Source organism: Bos indicus x Bos taurus, chromosome X (genome assembly GCF_003369695.1).
Source record: "Bos indicus x Bos taurus breed Angus x Brahman F1 hybrid chromosome X, Bos_hybrid_MaternalHap_v2.0, whole genome shotgun sequence".
Lineage (NCBI taxonomy): Eukaryota > Metazoa > Chordata > Mammalia > Artiodactyla > Bovidae > Bos > Bos indicus x Bos taurus.
This window is the reverse complement of record NC_040105.1, coordinates 76,660,178-76,676,601: the sequence shown is the minus strand read 5'-3', so window position 1 is coordinate 76,676,601 and position 16,424 is coordinate 76,660,178. Positions and strand designations below refer to the sequence as shown.

General features: G+C 38.3%; 1 protein-coding gene across 6 annotated transcripts in view; it reads right to left on the bottom strand.

The window, feature by feature from the left end:
* Positions 1–16,424, bottom strand: part of LOC113887278 — a 463,883-nt gene that overhangs the window by 230,342 nt on the left and 217,117 nt on the right. The gene's annotated exons all lie outside the window — the stretch shown is intronic.

Genomic DNA, 16,424 nt, shown 5'->3' with positions numbered 1-16,424 from the left:
ATTTGTATTCAGAGAGAGATACAACATGACTCACCAAAAGATGAAAAATATACTTATATGTTTGCAGAGTGAGTTAACTGTGTATTATCAAAGCATAAAACTGGACTTAATTTTTTAGGTCCTCTCAATTGTCGTATGGGCAAAGTGCAGATGAGTGAGAAATAAAACGAGATAAAAAAGGTCAATTTATTCCTGAAAAAGTACACATATTCATGGAAATTTTGGAAAAGGCAGAAAACCTAAGAAAAAGTTAGCTATCACCCAGAATAGCAAACCCCCTCTTCCAACAGCACAAGAGACGACTCTACACATGGGCATCACCAGATGTTCAATACCGAAATCTGATTGATTATAATATTTTCAGCCGAAGATAGAGAAGCTCTATACAGTCAGCACAAAAAAAGACCAGGAGCTGACTGTGGCTCAGATTATGAACTCCTTATTGCAAAAATTCAGACTTAAATTGAAGAACATAGGGAAAACCTATAGGCCATTCAGGTATGACCTGAATCAAATCCCTTAAAATTATACAGTGGAAGTGGCAAATAGATTCAAGGGATTAGATCTCATGGGCAGAGTGACTGAAGAACTATGGATGGATGTTCATAACACTGTACAGGCGGTGGTGATCAAAATCATCCTGAAAAAAAAAGAAATGAAAAAAAGGCAAAATGATTATCTGAGGAAGTCTTACAGATAGCTGAGAAAAGTGAAAGGCAAAGGAGGAAAGGAAAAATATACCCATCTGAAAGCAGAGTTCCAAAGAACAGCAAGAAGAGACAAGAAAGCCTCCCTATGTTTAGATCAATGCAAAGAAATAGAGGAAAACAATAAAATGGGAAAGACTAGATATCTTTTCAAGAAAATTAGAGATACCAAGGGGATATTTCATGCAAAGATGGGCATGATAAAGGACAGAAATAGTATGGACCTAAAGAAACAGAAGATATTAAGAAGAGGTGGCAAGAATACAAAGAAGAACTATACAAAAAAGATCTTAATGACCCAGATAACCACAGTGGTGTGATCACTCAAATAGAGTCAGACATCTGGGAATGTGAAGTCAAGTGGGCCTTAGGAAGCATCACTATGAACAAAGCTATTTGATGTGATAGAATTCCAGCTAAGCTATTGCAAATCCTTAAAAGATGATGCTGTTAAAGTGGCACACTCAATATGCCAGAAAATTTGAAAACTCAGCAGTGGCCACAGGACTGGAAAAGATCAGTTTTCATTCCAGTCCCAAAGAAAGGCAATGTCAAAGAATGTTCAAACTACTGAACAATTGCACTCATCTCACATACCAGCAAAGACTACTCTGGTGGCTCAGATGGTAAAGCGTCAGCCTACAATGCAGGAGACCTGGGTTTGATCCCTGGGTCAGAAAGATCCCCTGGAGAAGGAAATGGCAACCCACTGCAGTACTCTTGCCTGGAAAATCCCAGGGACGGAGGAGCCTGGTAGGCTACAGTCCATGGGGACACAGAGTCAAACACAACTGAGTGACTTCATTTCATTTCTTTCAATTCAATTCTCAAAATTCTCCAAGCTAAGCTTCAACAGTACATGAACAGAGAACTTCCAGACATTCAAGCTGGATTTAGAAAAGGCAGAGGAACCAGAGATCAAATTGCCAACATCTTCTGGATCATCAAAAAAGCAAGAGAGCTCCAGAAAAATATCTATTTCTGCTTTATTGACTATACCAAAGCCTTTGACTGTGTGGATCACAATAAACTGTGGAAAATTCTGAAAGAGATGGGAATACCAGACCACCTGACCTGCCTCTTGAGAAACCTGTATGCAGGTCTGGAAGCAACAGTTAGAACTGGACATGGAACAACAGACTGGTTCCAAATAGGAAAAGGAGTATGTCAAGGCTGTATATTGTCACCCTGCTTGTTTAACTTATATGCAGAATACATCATGAAAAACGCTGGGCTGAAGGAAGCACAAACTGGAATCAAGATTGCCAGGAGAAATATCAATAACCTCAGATATGCAGATGACACCACCCTTATGGCAGAAAGTGAAGAAGAACTAAAGAGCCTCTTGATGAAAGTGAAAGAGGAGAGTGAAAAAGTTGGCTTAAAGCTCAACATTCAGAAAACAAAGATCATGGCAACTGGTCCCATCACTTCATGGCAAATAGATGGGGAAACAGTGGAAATAGTGGCTGACTTTATTTTTCTGGGCTTCAAAATCACTGCAGATGGTGATTGCAGCCATGAAATTAAAAGACGCTTACTCCTTGGAAGGAAAGTTATGACCAACCTAGACAGCATATTAAAAAGCAGAGACATTACTTTGCCAACAAAGGTCCGTCTAGTCAAGGCTATGGTTTTTCCAGTGGTCATGTATGGACGTGAGAGTTGGACTATAAAGAAAGCTGAGTGCCAAATAATTGATGCTTTTGAACTGTGGTGTTGGAGAAGACTCTTGAGAGCCCCTTGGACTGCAAGGAGATCCATCCAGTTCATCCTAAAGAAGATCAGTCCTGGGTGTTCATTGGAGGGACTGATGCTGAAGCTGAAACTCCAATACTTTGGCCACCTGATGAGCATTGCTGACTCATTTGAAAAGACCCTGATGCTGGGAAAGATTGAAGGCAGGAGGAGAAGGGGACAGAGGATGAGATGGTTGGATGGCATCACTGACTCAATGGACATGGGTTTGGGTGAACTCTGGGAGTTGGTGGTGAACAGGGCGGCCTGGCGTGCTGCGGTTCATGGGGTCGCAAAAAGGTGGACACAACTGAGTGACTGAACTGAAATGAACTGAATGAATTGATGTTTTTGAACTGTGGTTTTTGGGAAGACTCTTGAGTCCCTTGGACAGCAAGGAGATCACACCCGTCAATCCTAAAGGAAATCAGTACTGAATATTCATTGGAAGACTGATGCTGAAGCTGAAACTCCAATACTTTGGCCACCTGATCTGAAGAACTAACTCCCTGGAAAAGACCCTGAAGCTCGGAGAGATTGAAGGCAGGAGGAGAAGGGAACTACAGAGGATGAGATGGTTGGATTGCATCACCAACTCAATGCACATGAGTTTGAGCAAGCCCCAGCAGTTGGTGATTGACAGGGAAGCCTGGTGTGCTGAAATCCATGGGGTCACAAATAGTCAGACATGCGTGACTGAACTGATTATATATATATATATATATATAAACTGCTACAGAGGTTTCCTTGCCCCAAATCTAGTTCACCGCTTCCATAAGATTACTTTACAAGATACAAAAATATTTTAAAAAATATTTTATATAAAAAATACAAAAAAAAAAAAAAAAACTTTACAAGATACAAAAAATCTTAAGTGTCTTCTCCAAAATAAGAGCTTTTAAAAAGCTTTAGCCATGTGAGCAGGTACTGACATAACGGCTGAAAACATTAAAATAAAAGCTATAAGATCTCAGCTTGTGCTTGCTTATTTATGTGTGTCTGTATGCATGTATGCTCAAGTCACTTCAGTCGTGTCTGACTCTTTTTGACTCTATGGACTATAGCCCTCCAGTTGTATCTGACTCTTTGTGACCCTATGGACTATAGCCCTCCAGGCTCTTCTGTCTATGGGATTCTCTAAGAAAGAATACTGGAGTGGGTTGCTATGCCCACTTTCAGGGGATCTTCCCGACCCAGGTATTGAACCCATGTCTCCTGCACTGCAGTCAGATTCTTTGCCACTAAGCCACTGGGGAAGCCCATGTGTGTCTGTATATGTATGCTGTAATGTGAAATATTCTTCTGACTCGTAATGGTATTGCCAAATTAACTTATAAAAGAGCTATGTTCAATTAATTCAAAGAACAGTAAGAGCTTATACAAATTAAGCAGTCATAAAATTCTCAGGAATATATTAGAAATAAACCCAAATGCTTCAAGTTCATGTGGCCTGGGAAAATACTCAGTATCAAGACTGGCTTGTGTGTGTGTGTGTGTGCTAAGTGGCTTCAGTCATGTCCGACTCTGTGTGACACTATGGACTGTGTAGCCAACAAGACTCCTCTCTCCATCGGATTCTCCAGCTAAGAATACTGGAGAGGGTGGCCATGCCCTTCTCCACAGGATCTTCCCCACTCAGGGACTGACCTGTGTCTCTTATTTCTGTTGCATTGGCAGGCAGGTTCTATACCTCTAGCACCACCTGGGAAGCCCAGATTTATTAATTAAAATAGATGTGTCTTTACAGTTGTCAACATGAAAAATAATTTTTACATACATCTTTTATTCTTCTGAGGTTTATTAGTCAGGTAAGTTCGTGTTATCTACTGTTATGGAATGCTAATGAATAAACAAATCTTATGATGAATTTGTCTAATGTCTTAGAAAGAATAAAGCCAATAAGATCTTTAAAATTTACTCTGCTGAATTTTATCTTAACAGATTTAATATATGGAATTTGATTCTAAAATATTAGTAAGAGTTAAGAAGGGAAATGAAAACCTTAAGTTAAGAAAAAAAAGAATTATAAATAGGAGCTGATAAACTACCTTTTTACCTATTAATAAAATTCATGGATGGTTACAAGAGCATATGTTCCCATCCATGAGTTTATATGGGCTTCCCTCGTAGCTCAGTTGGTAAAGAATCTGCCTGCAATGCAGGAGACCCAGGTTCAATTCCTGGGTCGGGAAAATCCCCTGGAGAAGGAAATGGCAAACCCACTCCAGTATTCTTGCCTGAGAAGTCCATGGACCGAAGAGCCCAGCAGGCTGCAGTCCACAGAGTTGCAAGTGTCAGACACGGCTTAGTGGCTAAGCCACCATATATGTGTGTGTGTGTGTGTGTATATATATATATACACACACCACTGTATACACACATACACACATGAATCTCCATCACTTAGCACAATTCTAAGTATATATAGTAGAACTACATTAATATTTATCACTGATGAGTACGTGGGCATAAAAGCAATTCTCAAACTTTTCCAAAGAATATTTAAAATAATTAAGTATAACATTGGTTTTAGGCTAAAGGGTCATGGAAAAACACAGTGATTTAAATGGTTAAAGAGCAAAATCTCTTACAATTTTAATGACCTGAAAAAACTTATAGATAAAAATCCATATTCATGCTGGTACCAAATGTGTATTTTATCCCCAGTAAATACTTCAATTTGATATATATATATATATTTAAAATGTAAAGCTATAAATATGTCATAAGTCATACATACTTGCCTAGGTTGATTTTTTAAAAGAGGAATCAGATAATATATAAGTTGGATATTGTCTTAAACAACATGTACTCCAATCTCTTCATTTTGAGATTGGGAAATTGAGGCTGTTACAACATATAAGAGTTGAGGTCCAAAGGGGCAAGGACCACGTCTTTATTCTCTTTGTATCTCTTTTACCTAAATCTTATAACCGGTATATAGTAGATGTTCATTAAATGTTTACTAAATGAATTAAATTCACTCCAAACCAGAACTTCATCCTTCAGCCAGCCAGTGTCTTAATTGTTATACCAATGAATCAAGCTCATTCTTTTTATTTATTTATTTTTAAATTGAAGGATAATTGCTTTACAGAATTTTGTTGTTTTCTGTCAAACCTCAACATGAATCAGCCATAGGTATACATATATCCCCTGCCTTTTGAACCTCCCTCCCATCTCCCTTCCTATCCCATCCCTCCAGGTTGATACAGAGCCCCTGTTTGAGTTTCCTGAACCATACAGCAAATTCCCATTAGCTATCTATTTTACATTTGGTAATGTAAGTTTCCACGTTACTCTTTCCATACATCTCACCCTCTCCTCCCCTCTCCCCATATCCATAAGTCTATTCTCTATGCCTGTTTCTCCACTGCTGCCCTGTAATTAAATTATTCAATATCATTTTTTCTAGATCCCGTATATATGTGTTAGAATATGATATTTATCTTTCTCTTTCTGACTTACTTCACTGGGTATAATAGGTTCTAGGTTCATCCACTTCCTTAGAACAGACTCAAATGTGTTCCTTTGTATGGCTGAGTAATGTTCCATTGCATATACGTACCACAACTTCTTTATGCATTCACCTGTTGATGGACATCTAGGTTGCTTCCATGTTCTAGGTATTGTAAATAGTGCTGTAATGAATAATGGGATACATGTGTCTTTTTCTATTTTGGTTTCCTCAGGGTATATGCCTAGGAGTGGGATTGCTGAGTCATATGCTAGTTTTATTCCTAGTTTTCTAAGGAATCTCCCTCCATACCATCTTCTATAGCAGCTGTATCAATTTTCATTCCCACCAACAGTGCAAGAGCTGTTGCACAGCTCTTTTCTCCACACCCTCTCCAGCACTTATTGTTTGTGGACTTTTTGATGATGGCCATCCTGACTGGTGTGAGGTTTTATCTCATTGTAGTTTTGATTTGCATAATAACGAGTGATGTTGAGCATCTTTTCATGTCTTTGTTAGCCATCTGTATGTCTTCTTTGGAGAAATGTCTGTTTAGGTCTTTTTCCCACTTTTTGATTGGGTTGTTTATTTTTCTGGTATGGAGTTGTATGAGCTGCTTGTATATTTTGGAAATTAATTGTTTGACAGTGGCTTCATTTGCTATTATTTTCCTGACTTCAGATTATACTACAAAGCTACAGTCATCAAGATAGCATGGTACTGGCACAAAAACAGAAATATAGACCAATGGAACAAGAGAGAAAGCCCAGAAGTAAATCCATGCACATATGTGTACCTTATTTTTGACAAAGGAGGCAAGAATATACAATGGGGCAAATACAGTCTCTTCAATAAATGGTGCTGGGAAAATGGATAGCTACATGTAAAAGAATGAAATTAAAACACTTCCTAACACCACACACAAAGATAAACTCAGAATGGATTAAAGACCTAAATATAAGACCTGAAACTATAAAACTCTTAGAAGAAAACATAGGCAGAACACTCAGTGACATAAATCAAAGCAAGTTCCTCTATGACCCACCTCCTAGAGTAACGGAAATAAAACCAAAAGTAAATAAGTGGGACCTAATTAAACTTAAAAGCTTTTGCACAGCAAAGGAAACTATAATCAAGGTGAAAAGACAACCCTCAGATTGGGAGAAAATAAAACCTCATTTTATCTTCATATTGATTCCTTTGATTGTAGTACCCCTACCTTCACCTCTAATTAAACTTTTTCCAGTTTTCAGAATCCAATTGCATTCAAATTTTATATGTGAAATCTTATGGATAATTTTAGCCTTCTTTACACAAGAGTATGACTATCTTCCCACACAAATTCTTTTGCAGATCATTGCACATCTGAATCCTTATATTTGACCACATGGATGGGGAAAAGAAAATGGGGGCAGGCTGGAAGAAAAGAATGGAAGCTAAACTTTCATGATTGTATTAGGAATGGGACAAGGAACAGTAGTGAGATAGTATTAAGTTGTTTCTTCATTTGATAAACCTATAGTTGGGCAGTGTTAGTAGATAAAACAAAACAGAACCTCATCTGATCCTTTCATTTCCTTGTATATCTTATTTTCCTAATTAGGCTATCAGGCCTTCTTTTCTAAATTTAATTATCAACTCTTTAAGAGTATGGGAACATTTTTCACAATTTGCAAATCCCTTTAACAGTGTACACAGAATAACTTCAATAAACATCAGGCAGACTGGAAAGCATAAAGGCAAGTGACAGTGCTAATTAAGTAAGAGCTTTCCTGGACTCTTTCCCTTCCCAGCCCTAGCCTCTCATTCTCTTACCTCTACTTTAATTCTGGAGAGATTAGAAACCAGTGAACAAATTGAGAAGTAAGGAGTGGGGAAAGCAAGAAGAAACAAATCTCCCTTACAAAACTGCAAGTTGTTGGTTCCAGGAAGCCACAGCTATTAGAGGACATTAAGTACAACTTTGTGCAAAGTTGAAATTCTGACCTCTAAATACTTCAGGTATTTATATTTAATAAAATAGAGCAGCAAAGTCTTGGAAGTGCCCAATTTATATGTTATTGAACTTAAAAGAAATTTGTTGTTATTGCTGTTGTTGTTTAGTCACTAAGTTGTGTCCAACTCTTTTGTGACCACATGGACTGTAGCCCACCAGGCTCCCCTGCCCATGGGATTTCCCAGGCAAGAATACTGGAGTGGCATGCTATTTCCTTCTCCAGGGGATCTTCCTAACCCCAGGATTCAACTTGCATCTCCTTCACTGGCAGGCGGATTCTTTACCACTTAGCCACGAGATAAAAAAATAAATAAATAAATACATAAATATATATATATATATATATATATATATATATATATATATATATGTTTTAGTAATATTCCACCAATTTTCCTTGTACAGCATCCTAATTACAACTAGTAATTATATCTAAGAGTATTGTAGTATTATGTTTATTTGCCTGTTTCATAAGATAAATGACTATACGGTTGCTGGGCTTGGGTAATGGGATAAATTCATCCTGGAGAAAATATGGCATGGATTTTGCTATTACTGTTAGGATAACTGTTTGAACATATTTACTTACTTACCTTCTGGTGAATTTTGTTTTTGTTATTGTTAAAATACTATTCAGAAATTTTATTTATTGCTCAGAAGAATAGTATAATGCAAAGATAATGAAATATAAAGACAGTGAGTGTTGTCTAGAAAAGTGAAGTTTTGGTAAAATCATTGACTTGTATACACAGGCACACATACACACACATCCTGGCATGGCTGCATGACTTTATGGCACATCTTTTGTGTTTTGACTTCCTTTTGGTTAATTTTGAAATGATATCCTTTTATGTCACTTTCATCATTCTTCTCACCCCACAACACTCTTTTTGTCAACATACGGGTTACAATATATTTTACAACTTGCTACATACAGAACAGTGGCCTCAGATCAGATCAGATGAGTCGCTCAGTCATGTCCGACTCTTTGCAACCCCATGAATCACAGCACGCCAGGCCTCCCTGTCCATCACCAACTCCCGGAGTTCACTCAAACTCACGTCCATCGAGTCAGTGATGCCATCCAGCCATCTCATCCTCTGTTGTCCCCTTCTCCTCCTGCCCCCAATTCCTCCTAGCAACAGAGTCTTTTCCAATGAGTCAACTCTTCGCATGAGGTGGCCAAAGTACTGGAGTTTCAGCTTTAGCATCATTCCTTCCAAAGAAATCCCAGGGCTGATCTCTTTCAGAATGGACTGGTTTGATCTCCTTGCAGTCCAAGGGACTCTCAAGAGTCTTCTCCAACACCACAGTTCAAAAGCATCAATTCTTCGGCGCTCAGCCTTCTTCACAGTCCAAATATCACATCCATACATGACCACAGGAAAAACCATAGCCTTGACTAGACGAACCTTTGTTGGCAAAGTAATGTCTCTGCTTTTGAATATGCTATCTAGGTTGGTCATAACTTTCCTTCCAAGGAGTAAGCGTCTTTTAATTTCATGGCTGCCTGGAGATAAGTAAAAATAACCAAGGCATGAACAACCTCTATCACTCTTTAAATTTTACTGAAAACTCTGGCTTCCATTCGTAGTTTACTATGACAATGCAAGATATAATTATGAATATTGGTTAACTGCAAGTAGAGCCCCTAACATAAATGGCTACTTAATATGTTTCTCATCTTGCATAAAAAAGGATTAACGCTGGTTTCAAATTTACAATGCAAGAATTTTAATGAATGTCTTTTCTCTCCACAGCCCTATTTTATTCTTGGTAAATAAAGAAGAAAAAACCGATAATGGAAAATTAATGGCTTACTATAAAGGGTAATAAAAAGTAACACCGTAATGAATTGAAGTGATAAGTTGCACGATCCCTTAACATTCCCATAGATAATAGTCAAGGCTGAAGAATGTCAGGATGACTTCTAAAGACACATCAGAGAGGGAGAATGTAAAAAGCTGTTCTGCTTAGTACAATCATTGTTAGAACTCTGTCAGAATGGTTTTCTTTCAATGGTAGTACTTTCTGGACAAAATATGAAAAAAAAAAAAGGACTGTATTTCCTGGCACATGCACATGGAGGCTAAACAATACATTACTAAAGAATCAATGGATCACTGAAAATTAGAGAGGAAATTTAAAAATATATATCTAGAGACAAAAGACAATGATGCTAAAACAATCCAAAACCCTATGGGGCACAGCAAAAGATGGAAGTTAACAGTGATACATTCCTAACTCAAGAAAAAGAATAAGCTGAAATAAACAACCTAAACTTACACTGAAAGCTATTACAGAAAGAACAATAAAAACTCAATGTTAAAAAACAAAAAAGGCCCAAAGTGAGTAGAATGAAATAAATCACAAAGATCAGAGCAAGTATAATTAAGTAGAGAAGAAGAAAATGAAAGCAAACCTCAATAAAACCTCAAAAAAAAGCTGATTCTTTGAGGAGAGGAAGATTGATTGACCTTTATTTAGGTTCATCAGGAAAACGAGAGTGAGAACTAAAAATCAATAAAAGTAGAAATGAAAAACAAGAAGTTACAATAGACAATTTATTGTTGTTCAGCCACTCAGTCTTGACTGACTCTTCACGACCCCATGGACTGAAGCACGCTAGGCTTCCCTCTCCTTCACCATCTCGTGGAGTTTACTTAAAGTCATGTCCATTGAATTGGTGATACCATCCAACCATCTCATCCTCTGTCATCCCCTTCTCCTCTTGCCATTAATCCTTCCCAGCATCAGGGTCTTTTTCAATGAGTCAGTTCTTCGCATCAAGTGACTTAAGTATTGAAGCTTCAGCATCGGTCCTTTCAATGACTATTCATTGTTGATTTCCTTTAAGATTGACTGATTTGATATCCTTGCTGTTCAAGGACTCTCAAGAGTCTTCTCCAGCACCATAGTTCCAAGGGATCAATTATTTGGTGCTCAGCCTTTTTTACTGTCCAACTTTCACACCAGTACATGACTACAGGAAAAAACATTGCTTTGACTATACAGACCTTGGTAGGCAATGTAATGTCTGTTTCTTAATATGCTGTCTAGGTTTTTTACAGCTTTTCTTCCAAAGAGCAAGCATCTTTTAAATTCATGGCCATAGTCACCATCTGCAGTGATTCTGGAGTGCAAGAAAATAAAGTCTGTCACTGTTCAGATTATTTCTTCATCTATTTGCCTTGAAGTGACCATATGCCATGATATTGGTTTTTTGAATGCTGGATTTTAAGCCAGCTTTTCATTCTCCTCTTTCATCTTCATCAAGAGGCTCTTTAGTTCCTCTTCATTTTGGCCTTAAGGGTCGTATTGTCTGCATATTTGATGTTCTTGATATTTCTCCTCACAATCTTGATTCCAGCTTGTGTTTCATCCAGTCTGGCATTTCACATGATGTACTCTGGGTATAAGTTAAATAAGCAGGGTGACAATATACAGCCTTGATGTACACCTTTCCAAATTTGGAACCAGTTCCCTTTTTTTATGTCCAGTTCTAACTGTAGTTTCTTGATCTGCATACAGTTTCTCAGGAGGCAGGTAATGTGGTCCGATATTCCCATCACTTTCAGAATTTTCCAGTTACTCTGATCCACACAAAGGCTTTAACGTAGTCAATGAAGCAGAAGTAAATGTTGTTCTAGAATTCTTTAGCTTTATGAATGATCCAGTGGACGTTGGCAATTTTATCTCTGGTTCCTCTGACTATTTGCTGACATGGGGCCACTCCTGAGTTTTCCAAATCTGCTGATATATTGAGGGCAGCACTGTAACAGCATCATCTTCTAGCATATGAAATAGCTCAGCTGAAATCCCATCACCTCCACTAACTTTGTTTGTAGTTATGCTTCCTAAAGTCCACTTGACTTCACACTCTAGGATGTTTGGCTCTAAATGAGTGATCACCCCATTGTGAATATCTGGGTCATTAAGATATTTTTTGTGTGTAGCTATTCTGTATATATTTGCCACCTCTCCTTAATATCTTCTGCTTCTGTTAGGTCCGTATCATTTCTGTCCTTTATTGTGCCCATATTTGCGTAAGATGTTCCCTTGATAGCTCTAATTTTCTTGAAGAGATCCCTAATCCTTCCCATTCTATTGTTTTCTTCTACTTCTTTACAGTGTTCACTTAAAAAGCCTTTCTTTTCTCTCCTTGCTTTCTCTGGAACTCTGCATTCAGATGGGTATATCTTTCTTTTTCTCCTTTGCCTTTCATTCTCTTCTTTTCTCAGCTATTTGTAAGGCCTCCTCAGATAACCATTTTGCCTCTTTGAATTTATTTTTCTTCAGGATGGTTTTGATCACCACTTCCTATACAATGTTATAAACATCCATCCGTATTTCTTCAGGCACTCTATCAGATCTCATCCCTGGAATCTTTTTTCTTTTTTTTTTCCCACTTCCACTGCATATTCACAAAGGATGTGATTTAGGTCATACCTGAATATCCTAGTGATATTCCCTACATTCTTTAATTTAATTTTGAATTGCTAATATGATCATTTGCAGTTTTCATGATCTGAGCCACAGTTGGCTCCCGGTCTTGTTTTTGTTGACTGCATAGAGCTTCTCCATCTTCAGCTACAAAGAATATAATCAATTTTATATCAGTATTCACCATCTAGTGATCTTCATATGTAGAGTCGTGTCTTGTGTTGTTGGAAGAGGGTGTTTGCTCTGAGCAGTGCATTCTCTCGGCAAAACTCTGTTAGACTTTGTCCTGCTTCATTTTGTACTCTAAGGCCAACTTGCCTGTTATTTTAGGTATCTTTTGATTTCCTACTTTTGCATTCCAGCCCCCTATGGTGAAAAGGACATTTTCTGGGTGTTAGTTCTAGAAGGTTTTGTAGGTCTTCATAGAACCATTCAACGTCAGCTTCTTCAGCATTAGTGGCTGCGGCATAGACTTGGATTACTGTGATACTGAATGGTTTGCCTTGGAAATGAATTGAGATCATTCTGTCATTTTTGAGACTGCACCCAAATAATGCATTTTGGACTGTTTTATTGACTATGAGAGCTATTACATTTTTTTTTTTTCCTAAGGGATTCTTGCCCACAGTAGTATGTATAATGGTCATCCGAATTAAATTCGCCCACTCCCGTCCATTTTAGTTCACTGATTCCTAAAATGTCAGTGTTCACTCTTGCCATCTCTTTGACCACTTCCAATTTACTTTGATTCATCAACCTAATATTCCAGGTTCCTATGCAAAATTCGTTATAGCATTTTACTTTCATCACCAGACATATCCACAAGTGGGCGTTGTCTCCACTTTGGCTCAGCCTCTTCATTGTTTCTGGAGCTATTTCTCTGTTCTTTTCCAGTAGTATATTAGACACCTACCAAACTAGGGAGTTCATCTTTCAGTGTCATATCTTTTTTGCCTTTCCAAGGGAAAGGAGCAGTGATCTCCCTCAAGAGACCGAGGCAGACCTGCCTTTGAGCATTTTAGTGTCTCCTGCAGAGGCATGAGTCAGCAGTGGCCTGCTGTGGAGGGAGAGACTCTGAAACAGCTGTTCTGGGAGGCGCATAAGTCCTCTTGAAGGATGTTGCCATTAGCTCCATTGTAGAGCCACCGGGGAAGGCGACTCACAAACTGGAGAACAATTATACCAAATAAGTTATCACACTGCTGGGAAAGTTCTAGGCCCCACAACAGACTTCCCAACCTGGGGATCTGGAAAAGGGACTGAGTATCCCCAGCGAATCCAACTTTGAAGGTCAGAAGGATTTGACTACAGCAGTTCCACAGGACTGGGGAAAAGACACCCTTGGAGAGCACAAACAAAACCTTGTGTACACCAGGATCCAGGAGAAAGGAGCAGTGATCCCACAAGAGGCTGAGCCTTACTTGCTTGTGTGTGCTAGGGAGTCTCTGGTGGAGGCGTGTGTCGACAGAGTTCTGTTGTGGGATCAGGGGCACTGCCTACAACAGTACTGGTATAAGTCCTTTTGAAGAAGGTTGCCATTACTACCATTACCCCTATCATAATTTGGCCTCAGGCCAAACTACAGGGAGGGAACACAGCCCACAGCCCCATCAGAAGAAAATTGGATTAAAGACTTACAGAGCATGACCTTGCCCACAAGAACAAGGCCCAGTTTTCCTCACAGCCAGTCTCTTCCATCAGGAAGCTTGCACAACCCTCTTATCCTTACCCACCAGAGGGTAGACAGAACTAAAACCACAATCATAGAAAACTAACCAAATTGATCACATTGACCACAACCTTGCCTAATACAATGAAACTTTGAGCCATGCCATGTAGCGCCACCTAAGATGGATAGGTCATGGTGGAGAATTCTGACAAAATATGGTTCACAGGAGAACGGAATGGCAAACCACTTCAGCATTCTTTCCTTGAGAAGCCCATGAACAGAATGAAAAAGCAAAATGATATGACAATAGACAATGCAGAAATACAAAGGATTGTAAGAGACTATTACAAGCAACTGTATGCCAATAAAATGGACAACTTAGAAGAAATGGGCAAATTCATAGAAAAGTATAACCTTCCCATACTGAACCAAGAGGAAATAAAAAATATGAACAGACCAACCACAAGGACTGAAACTGAAAGTGTAATTAAAAAACTTATAACAAAAGTCCATGACCAGATGGATTCACAGGTGGAGTCTTTCAAACATTTAGAAAAAGATAAAACTTATCTTTCTCAAACTTTTCCAAAATATCTCAGAGGGAGAAACACAAATTATTCCCAAAAATTGCAGAGGGAGAAACACTCATTCTATGAAGCCACCATCACCCAGATACCAAAACCAAAGATATCACAAAAGAAGAAAATTATAGACCGATATAACTGATGAATTGGAGAAGGAAATGGTAACCCAATCTAGTATTCTTGCCTGGAGAGTCCCAGGGACGGGGGAGCCTGGTGGGCTGCCATCTATGGGGTCACACAGAGTTGGACATGACTGAAGTGACTTGGCAGTAGCAGCAGCAGCATAACTGATGAATATAGATGCAAAAATAATCAACAAAATAATAGCAACTCGAATCCAACGACATATTAAAAGGAACATACAACATGATCTAGTGGGATTTATCCCAGGGATGCAAGGATTCTTTAATATATGCCCATCAAAATTTGAAACACAATATTAACTGAAGAACAAAAATCATAACATCATTTCAATAGATGCAGAAAAAGCTTTTGACAAAATTCAACACTCATTTCACTCATTTATGATAAAAAAAAAAAAAAAAAAAAACTCAAGAAAGTGGGCATAGATGGAACCTATCACAGACAACATTATTTTCAATGGTGAAATACTGAGAGCATTTCTTTAAAATCAGGAACAAGACAAAGGTGACCACTCTCAGCACTATTATTCAACATATTTTGGAAGTCATTAGCCATGGCAGTCAGAGAATAAAAAGAAATAAAATAAATCCAAATTGGCAAAAAAGTTAAACTCTCACTGTTTGCAGATGACATGAAAATATACATAGAAAATTCTAAAGATGTTACCAGAAAACTTCTAAAGCTCATCAATAAATTTAGTAAATTTGCAGGTTATAAAATTAATACACAGAAATCTCTTGCATTCCTATAATCCAACAATGAAAGATCAGAATGAGAAATTAAGGAAACTACTCTGTTTACCATGGAAATAAAAATTTTAAAACAACTAGAAATAAACCTATCTAAGGAGGCAAAGATATGTATGCAGAAACCTATGACATTTATGAAAGAAATAAAAGATGACACAAAGAGATGGAGAGGTATATAATGTTCTTGAATTTGAGGAATCAATTTTGTGAGAATGACTACACTATCCAAAGTAATCCATAGATTCAATGCTGCTGCTGCTGCTGCTGCAGCTATGTCACTTTGGTCGTGTCTGACTCTGTGTAATCCCATAGACAGAAGCCCACCAGGATCCTCTGTTGCTGGGATTCTCCAAGAAAGCACAGTGGAGTGGGTTGCCATTTCCTTCTCCATGCATGCATGCATGCTAAGTCACTTCAGTCATGTCCAACTCTGTGCAACCCCATATATGGCAGCCCACCAGGCTCCTTGGTCCACAGGATTCTCTAGGAAAGAATATTGGAGTGGGTTGCCATTCCCTTCTCCGAGATTCAATCTAATCCCCATCAAATTAACAATTGTATTTTTCACAGAACTAGAAATAAAGGTCTTACAATGTTTACAGAATTACAAAAGACCTTTAATACCAAAAGGAATATTAAGGGGGGGGGGGCGGGAAACAGAGATGGTGGAATCAGGCTTGCTGACTTCAGACTATACTACAGAGCTATCAGTTCAGTTCAGTTCAGTCGCTCAGTCGTGTCCAAATCTTTGTGAGCCCATGAATCACAGCACGCCAGGCCTCCCTGTCCATCACAAACTCCGGAGTTCATTCAGGGCTACAGTAATCAATATAGTATGGTACTAGCACAAAAAAAGAAATATAGATCAATGGAACAGGATAAAAATCTCAGAGATAAACTCATACACTTATGGTCACCTAATCTATGAAAAACAGGCC